The following is an 18,499-nucleotide window of genomic DNA, read 5'->3' as shown; positions in this document are numbered from 1 at the left end:
TAAATTAAGCTCCAAAAAAAGAAACCAGAATTTGGACAGTGAGCTCAACATCATAGTGGAAAGATACCCATTTTCATGAAATCTATGTGCGGAACAGAAAGAGAAACTTAATGTGGTGTCCTAGTGAGTTGGGAAGTGGAACCGCAATCACCACTGCCTACGTGTGGTCTATTAGCTGGCCTACCACTCCACAGCTACATCAAAACCACCTGCTCCTCTTGTCTAGGCCAATGTGATGGTCTTCATTCCCTCCAATACTGTGATGGAGGGGAGGGGAGAAATGGAGATCTCTTTTAATTATTGAGGAGGTAGAAAACTGGGGCAAAAAGGGAATGTAGCGCACAGATTAGTAGGAAACCAGACTTTATTTGCTTCACTCTTACAGTATTTCCCTTTGTAATTTACAGGATACCCTCAGAGAACCAAGGAGTCACATATTTGGAGGGGTATTTAATCATAGAATCATAGAATCATACAATGAGCTAGGTTGGAAAAGACCGACAAGATCACCTAGTCCAACCATCCACCTACCACCACCAACCCCGCTAAACCATGTCTCCCAACGCTATATCTAAACGTTTCTTGAACACCTCCAGGGACGGTGACTCCACCACCTCTGAACTATTACTATTACTCCGAACTACTCCGAGCTATATCTAGCTCTTCAGTCTTCCTAGCCCAGGTGCCTTCTGTCACTAAGAGTTACTGCCTCAAGTTACCGCACAGAAATCTTTATCTTAAATGATAAAAAGAAAAAAACCAAAAAGCCTGAACTTTTCATTTGTCTTTCAGCATTTTATAGCTTCTAATAAATTCCTAGCACATACTTAGTGAAAAGAACATATACCTCTTTCACCATCTTTTAGACAGCCTTTCAACTCAGCTTTGCTTCCACTTTTGAGTGTGATTACAGTATACAGCATACACTGACATAACTTCATGACCGGTTAAAACAATAATGCAAGCTGAAAGTAGTATATTGGTGACAGCATATGATCAATTTACTCAATGCAACACATGTCAGAAAAAAATAAGGCTGAGCAGCAAGCCTGCCACAGAAATCTTGACTTCAGAGCTGCTGAGCATGAGGGCACATCACTGCAGAGGCCTGGTCTCATGTCAGGCCCTGCCTTAGTATGACAGGGCAGCTGGTGGTCACCAAGATCAGGTAGAACTTTGCACAGCAATACAAATGTGACTGTTCCTTGTCTTCTTTTCAGTGCATTCAAACACTGGTCTAACTCCTGTACAAAAATAAAAGCAGCACTGGCATTTAAATGGGTATTTTTATCTACTTTAAACTTTGCCTTACACTTGTATAAGTATCCATCTCCCTAGCACAAACTAATGCAAACCAACTTTCAAGACAACCTTGAGATAATACATGAAATAGAAAAGATGAAGATCGAAAGGAAAAGATCACTTGGATATAAGCAGGTAAGGTAGAAACATTTTAATACACAAAGACTGAGTTTTCTCTGCATGAGAAGCTTCTGTCATTTACAAGCTCTTTATAGTCATTTATGAGGTGCAGCATTCCAGAACCATTCAGGTTGAAAGACACCTCTGGAGGTTATCTAGTCCAACCCCCTATTCAGAGCAAGGCTAACTTCAAAGCTAGATCAGGATGCCCAAGGCCTTGCTCAGTTCACCTTTCAAAACCTCTAAGGACGATGATACACAACCTCTCTGAGCAACCTACTCCAGTGCTCAGCGCTCCCACTGTGAGGAGTTCTTTTTATAGCAATTATAATGTGATATTGTAATGAAAAAAGGCCTGTTCTGATAAATGAACTGCTATGTTCTCAAGCAACAAAGGCAGATTTCACCATAACATTTAAGGGCTTAATTTGCTAAAAAGTACTGAACAAATAGGAACACTTTTTGGGAGCCTGAATGGCATACACTATTACTTCTTTTCCTGTCTGAACTAGCACATCAGAAGTATAAAATACTGGCAACTTGAAATATTTGTAAGAAACAACCATGTATGTCACAGATGTTACAACACACCGTATTTCCCATGTTCTAGTTTGCAAGATGACTAAATAGCAGAAAATAAGTGGGAACTATGTTTCAGATTGTTTTACTCTTTTTAACTTTTTATCACTTACTTTGGCTTCATCACTTTCAACAATGAATGAACACATTCATGTCAAGTGACTTACAGTACTAAACAGAACATCGCCAAGATGTTAACTCTACTAGCAAGCCCGCTAGGCTATGCTTCAGGGAAACAGTTCTAATATACTTGTTACCCTGAGTAACAATTACATCACTATTAAGAGATGAGAATGAGAATATTTCTAAGTAATAAAATAGTATTAATTATTTTTTTTTTTTTGAGTATTCAAGAGCCCAGGGACTGACAATTTTAGTAACTACTCCACAACATGCTGAAAATAATTAACAGTTAGTCTAACATATATTGCACTATGGGGGGGAGGGAGGAGTACAGGAGGTGAGAAGAGAGAAAGCGAGAGAATAACTCAAAAAGAGTTCTATTTTAAGAATAAAAAAAAAACAGCAGAAAAGCAATTCAGAGTAATTTAGGAAACCTGATTTTAAGCACCACTATGTTCAACTATTAATTTTTTGTAAGTTACACCATTTCTTTTGAATAGTGACATATGTTACAGCAACATGACCAAGACTCAGCCTGAAGCAACATTGAAAACAGTGCTTTTATTTATTTCAACTTGTACTTGCTACCTACAGCTCTTAATAATTACTTTGTAATCTCAGTAGGCTACCAAAACATGGTAAAAAGTCATCTGAAGTGCAAGAAATCAAAAGCCTCTTTTAGAAATCAAAGATCTCTTACGCTTTGAAAGCCGGGCCACAAGACAACAGATAAGAGACATGCTGTTGAAGCTTGCCATGTGTGGGACAGAAAAGAGTACTTACCAAATTATTGCATCTCATTATGAAATTAACCCCTAGATAGGACCCATATTCCTATCTGAGGTTTTTAGTAGAAGCATTGGAAGAACAGGAAAGATTCAAAAATGAGCAGACAACTGCAGTACAAAGTGTACTTTTCCTGTGCTGCTTAGGGGAAGTCCATGACTGAAATACATACGCCAGTCCCATGACAAGGAAGGGGATCAACATCCTACAGTTTTGCAACTTCTGGCTCTATTTACGAGGGAAAAATCAGTCATTCTAAAATTAATCCTTTTCTTTTGTGCTAGTTATGGCATTCCCAGAATGTTTAAGTCTATTTCAAGTTAAAGGTAGTTTCATTTTACAGAACTGTTTTCTATATGCTTTGAAGAGAATACTAGCAAAATCAGTTTATATTTGCATCCTTAGTATTCTATTTTTACAGAAATCTACTGTCATCAATCCAGATTTCCCCCATTTCTCATTTTACAGCTAGTCTAACATTTCCTTTACCTTTGTTATGCAGCATACAAGTCATAGCTCCATGTGTTACAAGTAGTAGTGCCAAAACACATGAACCCGAATGAAAATAATTGACTATGTTTCCTCATCATGCCTACTGTGATGGAGAAACAGTAGGCTTGAACTACTCATGACAATTTCTAACAGGGATCAATAAGGATCATGGTAGATGACATATCCAAATTACTTCGGCCACTCTTACCAGAGTAAGTTTTCTAAGCCTACATAGAAAGCTAAATAATAATAAATAATCTATCTGCCCTGTCTTCTATGAACCCATATCAAACATTTCCTATACTCCCAATCCAACTGACTACTGTATTCTATAAATTCAGGTCAGAAAATTACTTTTTCTCAGTGGAAAAGCTTTAAATATTAACCAAATTCCAGAACCTAGAAACAAATTACATTATCAGAATATTTAACAGTAAATTGGCTGGAAGACATTCATTCATGAACCATGATGTATATTTTTGTTCCATTCTAGGTGACATCTTCAGCTTTGTCTAAAATCATTGCTTCTTATTCAGGAAGAAAGAGGTGAAAAGGTGGTAAGGGCAACTCCCTCTTTATTTGTCTTTATTTTATTATTCATCAAAATGCGGAGAAAAACAAAGACACTGACCACTTGTTCAGTGAAGCAATCAAAGGTTTATCTTCAGTGTTTTCAGTGTTTGCACTGTATTCTTTATGGCTTCCCACCCTGAATTCTGGGAAACTAAGAGGTTTTGTTGTTGTTGTTACTCTACTGGGGGAAAATCCATCTGAAACACATTTCTAAATGGAATCTGAAAAGAACATTTGTGCTAGTACTTCTAGTTATTCCAGTTTCTAGATCTCTAGAAAAAATACATTACTGAAGCTTTCAGGAGCAAAACCAAAAGAGTTTGGAAAACGTCATGTCAGGCATGTCAGAATCTGAAGTCATAGAATGATAGAATCCTTAGAGTTGGAAAGGATGACTGAAGGCCACCTAGTCCAACTCCCCTGCAATGAACAGGGACACCACAGCTAGATCAGGTTACCCAGGGTCTTATCCAGCCTCACCTAGAAAGTCTCCAGGGATGGGGCATCAACAACATCACTGGGCAACATGTTCCAGTGCCTCACCACCCTCACCGTAACAGATTTTTTCTTTATATACAAGCTAAATCTACCCTCTTAGAGCTTGAAATCATTTCCCCTTGTTCTATCACCACAGACCCTGCTAAAGAGTCTGTCCACTTCTTTCCTGTAGCTCCCCTTTAGATACAGAGAGAGCTCCCCTTTAGATACTGAAAGTTTGCAAGTCATAACTTGTAAAACTGAATTTTACATTCATTGATTTCTATAGCACTTTTTATCTTCACAGAAGCATTCATGGAAGGAGCTGAGTTTATTTGTAAATGAGGATTTAGATTTACAAAGCACATTTTCCTGTCAATGCAAGAAAGGAACTAACTTGTTGCTTTCTCTTGAGATACAGGCTTCAGGAATGCACTATTGAAGGCCAAGTCCATACAGGAGAAAGATATACATTTCTTCTCGTGAAAAACAGTATTTGTTTCTCTAGTTGCAAAGTGCCATTAAAAGATTCTTCCACCTGGAATCTGATGCAATTTCCTACGTTCACAATCAGACTGCATTTACTTTCCCAAATATCAAACCACTTTACTGTTTTGCTTTGCCTACCTTAACTTTAATATTTGCTGCCTGCAGGTTATTCTAGAGGTTTCAGATCGGTAAATGTTGACATATTGAGAATAAGCCATCTCTACACAATCAGTTTAGACAGAATAATATACCAAGGATAAAAAAACAAACACAAACAGGTCCCTTTGAATGTTTGTCTCTAGCACTGGATTTTGAGAATTATCAAAAATTGATGAGAATTTTGTCTGCGGCACACTTTCAAACATACTTCTGGTAGAACTGTGAACTATTGCTACTTTTTAAGAGACATGTTAAAAACTCATGCCTTGTACATCATCCTCAAGGCTTTAGAAAGACTTTTGTATTCAAGCTGGAAACATGAGGTTACCATTTTTAGTTGGAAATTCTTTTCGCACACTTAAAGCCAGAGGGCTCCTCGGGCTAATATTAATGAGATCATGTTCACCTCTACCAAATAAATACTGAACAGAGTAATTGTTTAATGTATTAATGGCAACCAAATACTTAACTATGCATTCTTATTTTTAAGTTTCAAACCTGACAGCCTCCAGGCATTGCATTAAATGAGACTAAATGAGAATACTCAGAGATTCCTTGAAGAATTCAAGCCAAAAAGACTATCTGCTTGCATTATAAAGATACATGCAGGCAGAGTCTAGAAATGCAAAGAGCAGCTACCAACTAGAGCAAATGCCAGATTTAAAGTATTGCACTGTTCGAGCAAGCAGCTTAGGTCCTAAGATTAAAGTATGTTGCTCCAGTAATGACTATTCAGAGGACAAACAGCTGTGACTCCCTACTTTTTTCAAATAACTTGTATCTAGGCAATGTTGCTTCAAATATTACAGCAGCAGTTTGGGATTTTTTACACTGATTCCCGATTTTAAGACGTTACCACTTTATATTTTCTTCTTCAGTGAGGAAATAAGAACCTTATTACTTATAGCCTTCCTGACCTGAAGTATTTTAGATCAGCAGAAAGCGTTATTTTTAGAATCTTCTTCAACTGAGATTTAAGTGTCATCACTCAAAGTCCTCATAGAAAATTTTAAAAGAAAAAAGAAAGAAGTCCCCCCTTCCCCAAGGGGGTTCAGTTAAAATGGTCTTGTAGCCCAACACTTTATGACCCTCACAAATCAATTAGGGGGATCTGAAAACACGAGGCATATCATCATAGACTAATAGCTAGTGAGGTCAGGTAACCTGCATCTCTGTACCTAAGCAGAACTACCATTGTATCGTTACCAAGCCTTCTGTAAAGTACCCTTTCTTTTAATGGCTTTCCCTTTTCCTGGCAGCTCTTACATTGTTACTTTTAGAAGATAACAAGTGAGCTTCAAATGTAAACCAGTTAAAAACATATGCATCTCAAAGTCCCAAAATCCATGAAAACTCCAAAACATGCATCTATGGAAACAGGTCCAAGCCAGCTCCTGGGATCTTTTCCCATTGTTAAAAAGTGTCCAGAATACACTAGGGACATGCTCATAGCCTACAGTGCAGAAAGACTTCCCTTCATAATTTCATTCAAGCCCAAAGAAAATGAGTATTTGCTTTCAGTAGACAAAGCTGGAAGTTTTCTTAGCTGGCAAAATACAGCATCTGAGAAAAAATAATGATAATAAAGGTAGCTCCAAAGCATCTACTTGATTGTCCTCTGCTAACCTTAGAAGCAATTACTTTGAGGTCAAGTGCAGAAAATTCCTAGTGTTAGCTCAGATAAGAAAATTCTGTATATTAATCTTAAAATAAAGTAAAAATCTACTTTTCATGATAGTTACTCAGGGAAAAAAGAAAAAAAGAATGAAGAAACTATGTATTCAGAAGCATACACCATATATTTTTTTTCTTTATATACTTCTAGTGATTTCTTCTCCGGCACTCTTCAACTTCACCAGAGTTCTTCTCTTCAACTGCACCAGAGTTTTACTAATCACAGCTATCACCAGCGCAGCTGTCAGCAAATAATATAAGCGAAGCTTATCCCATTTTGGAACAAGGATGCATTTTGTTATCAGTCCAAACAGCTACTGTGCCTCAGTGAATTAATGGATTTTCTAAGTGCATTTACAGAGGGCAGAAAGCCAGTAACAGCTGTAATTAGGGCAAATTCACAGAGTCCAAGTTCAGCTGAATAAGGATACTACCAAATTTTTCTCCCTTCCCATATAAAAATTTTAAATGCTTAATGAGGTGCCATCACCCACTTTCTTTCCCCATCTCCAGATATATGTAAAAAAAAAATCTCTAGAATCTCTATTCATACAAACCTTTTGGATTCATACACTATCCTTTACATAGCCTCCTTTTATCTGGTGAGTTTTGATCAGTAGTTTCATTCAAGCCCTCAACCATCACATTGAAGTTTTACCTTGAAGCACAAGAATTAAAAAAAAAAAAAATACACAGATTAAAAAAAAAACCAAAATGTTCCTGACGTCGACCTTTCATAACAGCAGCAGTGTAATGGAAATTAAGTGCTGCACATGGAAATTCAGACTAAAGTCACCAAAATAAATGCTCGCTCTCACAAAAAGTTTTATTATATTTTCACTGCCCAAGAGGAGGAAATTTGTATATGACTAGATGCTGAAATAAAAAACAAGGCAAAAAGAAGATGATTTCCAGTGAAGTTTGAGACGGCACATAAGCAGAAAAATAGCCAACAGAAGTCAAACCACCTATGTCAACCCACTGAAAAGACTGCTCAGGAAGAATGCTCTTAGGACATATCTATCACCTTTAAAATGTACCCAATGTTATCAAATTTTTAAGCGGCAAACATAGGGTTTATTCTATCAGGTAAAAGAGGTTAAATTAAAAACCAAATGCATCAAGAAAGAATTTAACATAGATGTGAAGAAAGTGTCAAGCAATACCCCTGATCGAGTCGCAAGCATCAGAAGATTAGAAGTGAGTCTCCCAACAGATGCTTCCATAAAATCTACGTATTTTCTTAGAACCTGCTCTTTAGTACATGTTCTCTGTAAGAACATATTTATAAAAAACAGGTAAATTGTGCATCACTCAGGAATTCATACACTCCTTCTCACATAAAGCTCTCCTTGAAAGACAACCGAAGAGATTACCAGATTAAAATGTGATTTGCTGGTTTTGAATGCTCTCAATTTCCAAAGTTCTTGTGACAGATTTTTGATGGAATTTCTATCCTCCTTTTCTTTATAGACTAACTTCCCTCCCTTCCCCCAAGTTTGGAACAGGCTTTTTGACTGCTTACATTTCCTTCGTTTTATTTGAATCTCATTTGATCAGTAGCTTGAGAAGAGAGGAGAAAAAAGCACTTTTGCAACGGTCTGTAAGGGTTCTCTTTACTCTTGACAAAAAGAACTTTGCTAGCTTGCCCGGTTTCTTTCTTCACCCTAAAGAAAGAAAAGTTTAAGTTATGTCACATTCATTCAAAATCCGTGTGTATGTTCTTCTGCATCGATAAAGTAAGTCTAATGAAACCGAGTATCAAACTGATTTTTAATGGCAAATTTTAAAATAGTGTAGAATAGTATAGGTAATATATGAACACATTATTTTTAAACCGTTGTTTTCCTCTCCTCCACTATTGCTCACAGAGTACTTTTCAACAAAACATTATAGCAGGATCTACACAAAGTGAAAGTTATGGTCAATTTTTCCTGCCTTCATACAAACTTCTCAGCTAAGATACATTAGTTGCCATCACAGACTGTGAAGAACTCTTCAGAGCAGCACAACTTTTTTCTTAACAGCCTGTTAAACTCTATTTAGAAACATTATTCCAATTCTGGAAAAGTAACCAAGTGTTCTGCAGAGAGTTTCTTCAAAAAGCAGTCCCCTTAACACAATATTCAAAGAAAGAAAGCAATATGCGTTGGGAAACTTTCTTGAACTTAACATTTTAACAGGCCCAGAGAAGAGGAAGAGTCTGAAAGCATCATTAATGGAAGACTCCATCAATCTCTGTCTATGTACATTTCTAAAAGGTGATAGTCAAGCTTAAACACAACAAATGCCACATCACCACTCAGGCAACCAATACACCAAACTCTAAATCGCCACAGAGTCCTCATATTTACACATCAAGGACAACATTTTGTGACCATGTTGTGGAAAATTCATTTGACCATATACAATACACACAGTAAAGCCACATTTTTTTGCAATACTTTTAGTTTCAAAGCTCTTGTCAATGAAGTTTGCAGCCACCTACCACAGAGCCTAACAGTGTCAGAAAAGTCTGAAAAACGTGACCAGCTATTCCGCAGTGTCAGCGCAACGATGCTCCCAGATGACACTAAGCAGACTGGCACCAAGGGCCCAGCTTGGCAGGGTACTCCCAGCTGTCATCCTGCACAAAATGCTGCAAAGATGGATCAACCTCAGCAGTTACATAGAACTGTTTATGGAAATGTAGACAGTCACAGAATTACATATCTGCTGCCGAATGTGCGAGGCTTTCATTTTCCTAATCATGTCTAAAGTAAGTAACTTTGTAACGTGAGATCAAGATAACATTTATTTAGAAATGCCACAGATTTTCAGAGCTATTTAATAAGTCCCTTTTGATCTTTGTCACATGTTTCAATTCACCTTTGGTCCTCAGGAGGTAAAAAGGCAGGGCTACACTTCTAATAGAGCAGACCATAATCCTACTAAGAGTAATGAGTGGCTGCAGACTCTAGAAAAAGAAATACACTGACCAATGAAAGCCCAATCTGTCTCATTCTAGAAAGTGAACTGGAAAAACAGCCCAACTCCAAGATGTACAGAAACAAACTATTGCTCATATGAGAAAGGATACCTGCATCTGATCTGTACAATACTTTCCCTACCAAAGTAGCGTATTAGTGAGTCCATATTGCTTGTAGATGTCACAAATTTCAATACTAAATTTTAATATAGTAACTCAGAAAGTTACAAGTTCCAAAGCTCTTTTAAACTCCTATCCAGAATTTAGATATCGATCACGATTACCCTTGTCACTGTGCCATTTACATGCTCAGCTATAATGCTTAATTTAGTGTAGGGAGTTTTGAGCTCTCAGCCCCTCCTATCTTCCTACACACAACTCCTTCCAATTCACAAAGTATTTAGGGGCCTCCACATTTTCATTCTTACAGAATGAGTTCAGTAAGAATGCTCTACACCTAAATTGCAGCATTATGATGGTGCTATACCCTGAAAACTCTGACATCAAAAAACATCCAAAGACAGGAATAAGACAGAGAAAGGATTGGTTTTCAGCTCTTATGACAAACATAAAAGAACAAACATTCCGAGAACATTGTCCTTGAAAAGAATTTTTCCATTGTTATACTGGAAAATAAGAGTTAGAACCGACAAAAAAAAAAACAAAAAACAATTTTTAATTCATATGAAGAACAAAAACTGTTTGTCAACTTGAGTACACTAGATGGTCTACAGAATGTATTACAATGAATTTCCATGTGTTGCAAGCAATTAAAAAGGTAATCAAAACTTCTACACTCCAACAGAATGCAGTTATTGTTGCATGCTACATCATGCACAAATTACTTCCATTATCCTTTAAACGTCAGGCAACAAAAGTATCTTACCTTACTCTCCGCTGTCTGAGCACAAAGGATTAAATACAAAGTATTAGGCAGAAACTGCAAGTATTTCATATCAAAGAACTAACTACTGCATCACTAAACTTACTGGCTTTCTGGCATGACATGCAAACACTAGGAACACTTAATGAAGACTGAACCATGCCCTTTTCTGCAAGCAGCCAGATCTCTGAATCTGGAACTGGAAGGCATCCATTCATTACCTTCTGCTCCCAAATGCAGATCTCAGTAAAAGGAGTCATCACAGCCTGATTTTCCCACCTAGTAATCCCCTCCTTGCCAATTACTGCACTGCAGTCTTTCCAACGGCTACACAAAATGATGGCAGGGGAGGACTGAAGGAGCCCAGAAAAGAACCAAGAGTTACACTATAGTTTGTTTCAATCATCTCCTGCCATATCAGATGGGGGTTTAAGGGAATAAACTGCAGTTTGGTGGGGTCTCTAGGATTTTCTCTACTGTTCTTCCTCTCATATTCCTGCATCTCTCTTTATCTACTTTTCACACTATAATTTAATTTTTTCTGCTGAGTGGCAACCTTCAGCAGCCCTTCAGGTCCCTGCATCTCACTTCCCGACCTCCTACTGCAGCCCCAGGAGAAGATGCAAGAGCCGGTATTCAGAACGTGTTATTTGGAGAAAAGCAGGAAGGACACCAGAAATAAATTTGGTGTGCATGAATCCTTTTGGCTTCTGGCTCCCAGTAGTGGGAAAAAAAAAAAAAAAAAAAAAAAAAAGAAATTGCTTGTTTTCAGAGGCATGCTTCAACAAGGTTTACACTGACCTTTTAAAGAAAAGGTAATGGGCAACATACGTACAGCTTCACAGATATAATCAACACATCCACTACCCACTCCCCCACCCACAGATGGGAGAAAGATTGCTTTCTCACAGCTGTGCACAAGTTCTTTGCTTACTCTTCACAGGGTCTCCTGAGTTTCCATGCACTGAAATAGCAGTCTTACAACTTTGGTTGTTTTCATTTGTTTTGTTTTCTTTCTTCCCTAGCATGGCATAGGTCCCATACAAAGTTGTAGTTATTTAAGTTTGCATTTACTAATAAGAATTTATTCAAGGCCAAAGGTCATCTTCAGTTTAGAACCTCTTCCCTGGTTTGTACACTAAACATTAAGTACTACATTAAAAATATATAATAACAGATTTGTAAGGGGAAAAAGCCTGGTGCCTTTGAAATAGGGGTAAAAAAAATAAAATAAGAACTAACAAGTAAAGACTTTCTTCGTGACTTAGAGCACTTTTGTACTTTCTTGTTCTCCTTCACTGAGGAAGAAGATATAATGACTCCTTTCTCTCTCCTCACCTGGACACCTATCAAGTTCTCACCTCTTCACATACTTGTATGTGTATCACTTTGTATAATATGGGTTCAGTCTTAAGTTGGGAATTGCCAAATATGAAAAACTAACTAGAATTAAGGAACAACTACAACAACAAAATATCTTAATAAAGTTGGAGGAAAGGAGGACCAGAAATATCCTTTTCTCCCTAAAAAGAGAACATAAATGGTAAAATAAGATCTTTTAAGTAGTTTTCAGTTTCTGCATTTAGTCTAAAAGTAGCATCTTAACAACACTTTTTAACCTATATTGCTTCAGGACACTGAGAATCCCTTCAGGACAGACACATGCAGTCTAGTTGCCTTCTGGTTGGGATTCACACACTATCAAGGATACACACAGCATTTCTTAGGAGAAGAAAACAACAACACCTAGTATTACATTACAAGCTCGGGCCAAGGAAGAAATTCTTATAGAAAAGCAGCAAGTCTGCTTGACAAATCATTCAAGATCCCCAGAATTTTTGGTATTTGGGACATTCTTTGTCATAATGCTTAAAAGAACTGTAGCAAATAAATAAATAAATAAAAATCTTCAGATGTACTCCTTTTCCATATAAAGTTTTGAAAGAACTTCTCTAGCTTCCAGTTTTATGAAGCTGCATGTGCACTGAGAAACAGGACACAGCATCGCATGTTCTGTAGTCTCAGTGTATTATCTGCTGCTGCTCTCTGAGGACACAACCCCTACTGCTCACTCAAAGAATTGAGTAATATTCTGTGTTCTTGTCAAGAAGTTAAAAGGAGCATCTGTTTCACTTTTTCTTGTCCAAACTTATTTTACAGTTTAAACCAAAGGCAAACAGGACTGCTAGCTTTTTGTAGAAGTACCTTTTCTTTCTAAACTCCAAAAAAAGCAAAGTGCAACAAGGAAGGAAAGCAGAACCCCAGAAATATTTAATGTACCATTCTAAAAGATTTTTTCCTCTTAACTAAGGAAGTGGCTACCACTTATCATATTTCTAAGCTATTTCCAAAAACCAATTTTCTCACGAATGTTCAATGAAATAGAGATAATAATGCTTACCTTGGTTGCAAATAGAATAAAACTGGTAAAACGCACCAAAAATTTATCAACAAGGAAACCTCCATATACTATCAGGCACCATAACTCCATCAGGCAGACAGTGCAGAAGAACTTGCTAAATAGTCCACTCGGATTGTGTGGAAGATACAAAAGAAGAGCAGTGCTACAAGAGGGCTGGCTTACGGAAATGAGAGAAACTTGCTTGAGATTTGAGGTATCACACCCTAAAGCAAGTTCAAGCACTGAAGGTGATTTGTAAAATTAATACCATCAACTTAGAGATGTGAAAAAACAAAGGAGAATAAGGTACTTTACAGTTTCACACAATTACAGGAATTCTACCACTACCCCTCCCCCAAATCAAAACAAAACAAAAAAAAGAAAACAACCCTCACACAACTGTCACAAGATTTCTAAAATTACAAAAACAATGTATAGAGAAGAAAAAATGCACAACCTACCTGTTTACATGAAAAAAATTCACAGCACAAACACAGCAATACACAAGACTGCAATGGGTACTTCCAGTGGATTAATATATTGTCTCCCGCTGCTGAGAGCTGGTCTTGATTCAGTTAAAGCCTAAGCACTCAGGCTTTCCTGCTGGGAAGCAAACAAGTAAAGTTGGTTTCAAGACTCTCCTTTTAATATACAGAAACAAGTCTCTCACGCTTGAAGGCATAAAAGAGAAATAGTATGTTAAAGTTGCATGAAACCATACAAACTACATCAAGTCAAAAAGCTACACTGAGATTTATTAGTTGACTAGAAAATTCATTGCAAAAATGTATTTACTTCATGGAGGAAGTCACCACTGTCACCACTGAGTGAGTCAAGCTGATCTGTAAGAATGTTTTACATAATGGGAAAATTTTTATTGGCCAGAGGTTCACAGTGTTCTTAAATTTCCAGAAACTGCAGATGTAGAGATACTTCTGTTAACCTGAACCAAAACCAAGAAAAGAAACTATCTATCTGAGATGCATGCTCCATTTCTCAACACAGATCTAATTTTACTAGCTACTGTACTTGAATAGGAATAGCATAGGAAACATTTACACTCAGATAAAAGAGGAAATACAAAGACTGAAAACAAAGGTAGGTTTAATACCACCATCAAACAGTATTAAAACACATTGGCTAGCATACCAAGGCCATTTCTGAGTTGCAATACTGAGAATTAAATGTATTTTAAGCTACCAGTTTATTCTCGTAAAAAATGAACATCCGTGAAACAATAAGAATGGATTTACAAGAAGGCATGATACCATCTTAATTCTTCCATGTTCACTTTACCAGGAAATAAAAGCCAACAAGAGAGCCAAGAATCCCTACAGACAGTCAGTAACAAACTGAAAGGCTTTCTTACCTTATTTTACCAATGGAAACGTGCTCCAGCACAACTATAGCATAAAATCCAGTTCACTCATAATAGAGTAACTAGAATGAGAGAATCTTTCCTCCATTTTCCAGAGGCTGATAACAGCTTTAAATCAATCATGCAGCTCAAAATAAAATCAGAATATAAATTCTAAGCATTTCACAGTTCAAATATTATTCTCCTTAGTCTGCTAAAAATAAGATAAATTTAAAAATTCAGATTGTCTAGGTTATTGCTTACAGCTTAGTTTCTGCTTTCACTTTTTTTTTTTTTTGTATAATACTAAGGACTAAGTCCTCTTTTTTAATTATACAACTTCTGGAAAGTTGCAAATTAAATAAATATTTTTAATTAATGTTGTGGATCATAATTGCAAAAGTATTAGAATTTGGGTTCTAGAGCATTTCAGATTGCAAAATCAAATATTAATTAAATCCAACTAAATAACATCTCAAAAGCACAAAGACCACATTTGTTTTAATACTGAAGTACAACTGGCACTGTGGGAAGAGTACAGAAATTCAGTCCAGACACGTAGATCAGGAAAGTCAAGGCAAAGATGGAACTAAACTCAGCAAGGGGATGTGAAATATAAGAGATTCTACAAGTACACTGGTTAGAAAAGAAAGGTCAAGGTGAGTGTAACCCCCTGTCATGGTTTTATGGCTTTTCATCAGTATTCCACATCATAACATCATGCAGTGCACTGGAAGTTAAAGAGTTAATGCTGCAGTTCCATGGACTGTCGATATTTCCAGTCTTTTGGTCTTAGACAAGAAGAATGAACTACAACTCCCAGAAGACTTCATTTTTCTGTTTCCATTTTCCATTTGGCGGGAAGATAAAATGGACTGGAAGTCATGAGAGCTCTCTCTTCTTTGCTCCCTGGCCACTTCACCTACAGCATTAGAGAACGGACTTCGGTTTCAGAAACTCTCTCTTTCGCATTTTATTTGATTTATTAGCTTCAATTTTCAATCATATTGTATTATATTTTATTATCTCACACTCTACCACTATATTTAGTAAACTAAGTTTTTCTTTAGCTCATTGCCGTTGTTTTCCTTTATCCAGGCCCATCTCCCTATCTTTTCCTTTCCCCCATTCCCTACTTTTCCTGGGGTGTGGAACCATGGGTCCCTTCACCCCCTTGCCAAAGAACTAGGCCGAACCAGGGACACCCCTCAATAAATGAGAAGGGAGAAATGGTAACCACAGACATGGAGAAGGCTGAACTACTCAAAAAGTTCTTTGCCTCAGTCTCTCACATTCCTAAACCTCTAGGTGGAAACTGGGGAAGCAAAATCTGTCCCACTATAAGCCAAGTGCAGGTTAGAGACCTCTTGATGAGACCGAATGCGTACAAGCCCATTGGGCCCCACGACATGCATCCCAGGATCCTGAAGGAACTGGCTGATGTAGTTGCCACACCACTCTCCATCACATTTGAAAAGTCACAGCTGTCAGGTAAAGCCCTAGTGACTGGAAAAAGAGAAACATCACTCCCATTTCTAAGAAAGTTATAAAGGAAGATCTGGGAAACTATAGGCCAGTGAGCCTTACATCTCTGCCTGGGAAGATCATGAAACAGGTGCTCCTGGAAACGATAGTAAGGTATGTGCAAAACAAGGAGGATTTCCAATACAGTCAGCATGGCTTCCTCAAAGGCAGATCACATCTTATTGATTGGTGGCCTTCTGTGATGGAGTGACAGCATCAGTAGGCCAAGGAAGAGCATACGACGTTGCTCACAGCCTGGACTTACGCAAGGCCTTTGACACAATCCCACACCACATCCTTGTCTCTAAATTAGAAAGATATGGATTTGAAGGCTGGACTATTCAGTGGATAAGGAATCGGTTGGATGGTTTCAGCTAGAGGGCTGTGGTCAATAGCTCTGTCCAGGTGGAGGCTGGTGATGAGTGGTGTCTTCCAGGGGTCTGCCTTGAGACCAGTGCTCTTCAACATCTTTATCAATGACCCAGAATAGTGGGATTGAGTACATCCTCAACATGTTTGCTCAAGACACTAAGCAGAGCGGTGCAGCTGACACGACAGAAGGAAGGAAAGCCATCCAAAGGGACCTGCACAAGCTTGAAAAGTGGGCCCACGTGAACTTAATGAGGTTCAATGAGGCCAAGCCGAAGGTGTTACAGTTTGGTCATGGCAATCCCAGATATGTGTACGGACTGGGAGAAGAACTTATTGAGATCAGCCCTGAGGAGGACTTGAGGGTCCTAGTGAACAAAAAGCTCAACATGAGTCAGCAGTGTGCACTTGCAACCTAAAAGGCCTACAGTATCCTGGGCTTCATCAAAGAGGGGTGGCCAAAAAGGCAACAGAGGTAGAAGATATTAGGAAGAATTTTATTCTCAGAGTAGTGAGGCACTGAAACAGTTTGCCCACAGAACCTGTGTATGCCCCATTCCTGGAGGTGTTCAAGGCCAGGCAGGGTGGGACCCTGAGCAGCCTGATCTAGCGAGTGTCAACCCTGCCCACAGCAGGGAGGCTGGAACTAGATGATCTTTAAGATCTCTTCCAACCCAAGCCGTTAATTCCATGATTCTATGAAAACAGAGTATTTTTAACTGCTATCTGGGTATGAACCCACACATTTATTTGAAGGCTCAAGTTCTATGCTTGGAACATACAGCCCAAGACAAGTAATACAGCTGCATTACCTAAGTAAAATACAACACTTCTGAGTTGTAGTGGCCAAAGCAATGAACATTCCCGAAGACCCAAAGTTATCAGCAGCTCTTCCAGAAACCAGCACAGCTTTTTAAGTTCCCCAGGACAATTGAACACTTCTCACCTGCACCCTGCACCTAGCCTCCCAGCCTTCCTGTGGGTCTGAACAGCATGGTATTTCCACTGGCTTCATCAACTTTATCCACATAGTGAATACCAGTCCTCACCTTCCATGAACTATCAGGCTGCACTCCATGTATGCCCTATCAAAAAAACACCGCCAGAACAATACTGGTTTTGTGGCCTGCCTTAGGTTTTCCACCTAAAGGCAGTTGATGCTTTTCAAAACTTAAGTATAAGCACAGCTCTTCCTAGTGTGTTAGGTAATCAGAAGTCATACTGGAGCAAGCTTAATCCGTTCTTTTGCAAGATGGCCCCAAAAAGATCAGAAACCTCTGAGCCACTGCCATAAGCAAGGGTCATGCCATGAAAGCACCTTTCCTTAATTCAGATAGGAATACAATGTTACAGCGGTTTCAGTAGGTCTTGTCAAACAACATACTTCCACTTGCTTCAGGAAAGGGCCTTAGCACAGTAATATAAAACTGCATCATGACAGGAAAACAGAGAAAGCAATACTAGCAAACCAGACAAGAGGCAAAGGATGCATAAAAAAGAATTCCTTGCAGCAGCAAACAGATGTATGCCAGCCCCTAGTGTATTCCTACAGTGAAGGGAAGAAAGGAGCAGATGAAGGCAAACAGAGTATCACCACATAACTGGAAGACTCCTTTCTTCCTGTAATCAAGACCTCTGTCCTTCTACTGTACTCTGCTCATGGGCAGATTAAGAAGATACCAAGCTGAGTGGTGCAGTTGACTCACAAGAGGGAAGGGATGCCATCCAGAGGGACCTGGACAGGCTTGAGAGGTGGGCCCATACCAACTCCATGAAGTTCAATATGGCCAAGTGCAAGGACCTGCACCTGGGTCAGGGCAATCCCAAGGACAAATACAGGTTAGGCAGAGAATGGCTTGAGAGCAGCCCTAAGGAGAAGGATGCTGGTTGATGAAAGACTCAACATGAGGCAACATGCACTTACAGCCCAAAAAGCCAACCGTCTCCTGGGTTGTACCAAAAGAAGCATGACCAGCAGGTCGAGGGAGGTGATTCTGCCCGTCTACTCTGCTCTCATGAGACCTCACCTGGAGTACTGCATCCAGTTCCAGGGCCCCCAACACAAGCAGGACATTGAGCTGTTGGAGCAGGTCCAGAGGAGGGCCACAAAGATGATTAGAGGGCTGGAGCACCTCCCCTAACAGAGACAGGTGCAGAGAGTTGGGGCTTTTCAGCCTGAAGAGAAGGCTCTGCTGGGAACCTTATAGCAGCCTTCCAGTACCT

General features: G+C 38.7%; 1 protein-coding gene and 1 long non-coding RNA gene across 14 annotated transcripts in view; one reads left to right on the top strand and one right to left on the bottom strand.

The window, feature by feature from the left end:
• The window catches only part of TRAF3 (TNF receptor associated factor 3), a 69,184-nt gene that overhangs the window by 37,215 nt on the left and 13,470 nt on the right, over window positions 1-18,499 (bottom strand). For 5 of the 13 annotated variants that reach the window (XM_021401751.1, XM_021401752.1, XM_021401753.1 and 2 more), the window contains 3 exons: window positions 13,488-13,629; window positions 9,263-9,412; window positions 8,300-8,441 (listed from right to left, as the gene is read on the bottom strand). The exons of 2 other annotated variants lie outside the window; for them this stretch is intronic. The gene's annotated coding sequence lies outside the window, so the exon portion shown is untranslated. Of the gene's footprint in view, window positions 1-2,114; window positions 2,212-7,331; window positions 7,433-8,299; window positions 8,442-9,262; window positions 9,413-13,487; window positions 13,630-18,499 lie in introns of those variants that run through there. 6 more of the 13 variants (XM_021401745.1, XM_021401747.1, XM_021401741.1 and 3 more) reach the window with 5 other exon arrangements.
• On the top strand, window positions 659-4,996 carry LOC110401084. The gene is made up of 3 exons (XR_002440243.1): window positions 659-1,724; window positions 3,896-3,959; window positions 4,874-4,996. It is a non-coding gene; the product is annotated as an uncharacterized LOC110401084 (long non-coding RNA).

The sequence above is a fragment of the Numida meleagris genome, chromosome 6 (assembly GCF_002078875.1).
Source record: "Numida meleagris isolate 19003 breed g44 Domestic line chromosome 6, NumMel1.0, whole genome shotgun sequence".
Classification (NCBI taxonomy): Eukaryota; Metazoa; Chordata; class Aves; order Galliformes; family Numididae; genus Numida; species Numida meleagris.
The sequence above is the reverse complement of the archived record's forward strand: the minus strand, read 5'-3'. Positions and strand labels throughout refer to the sequence as shown.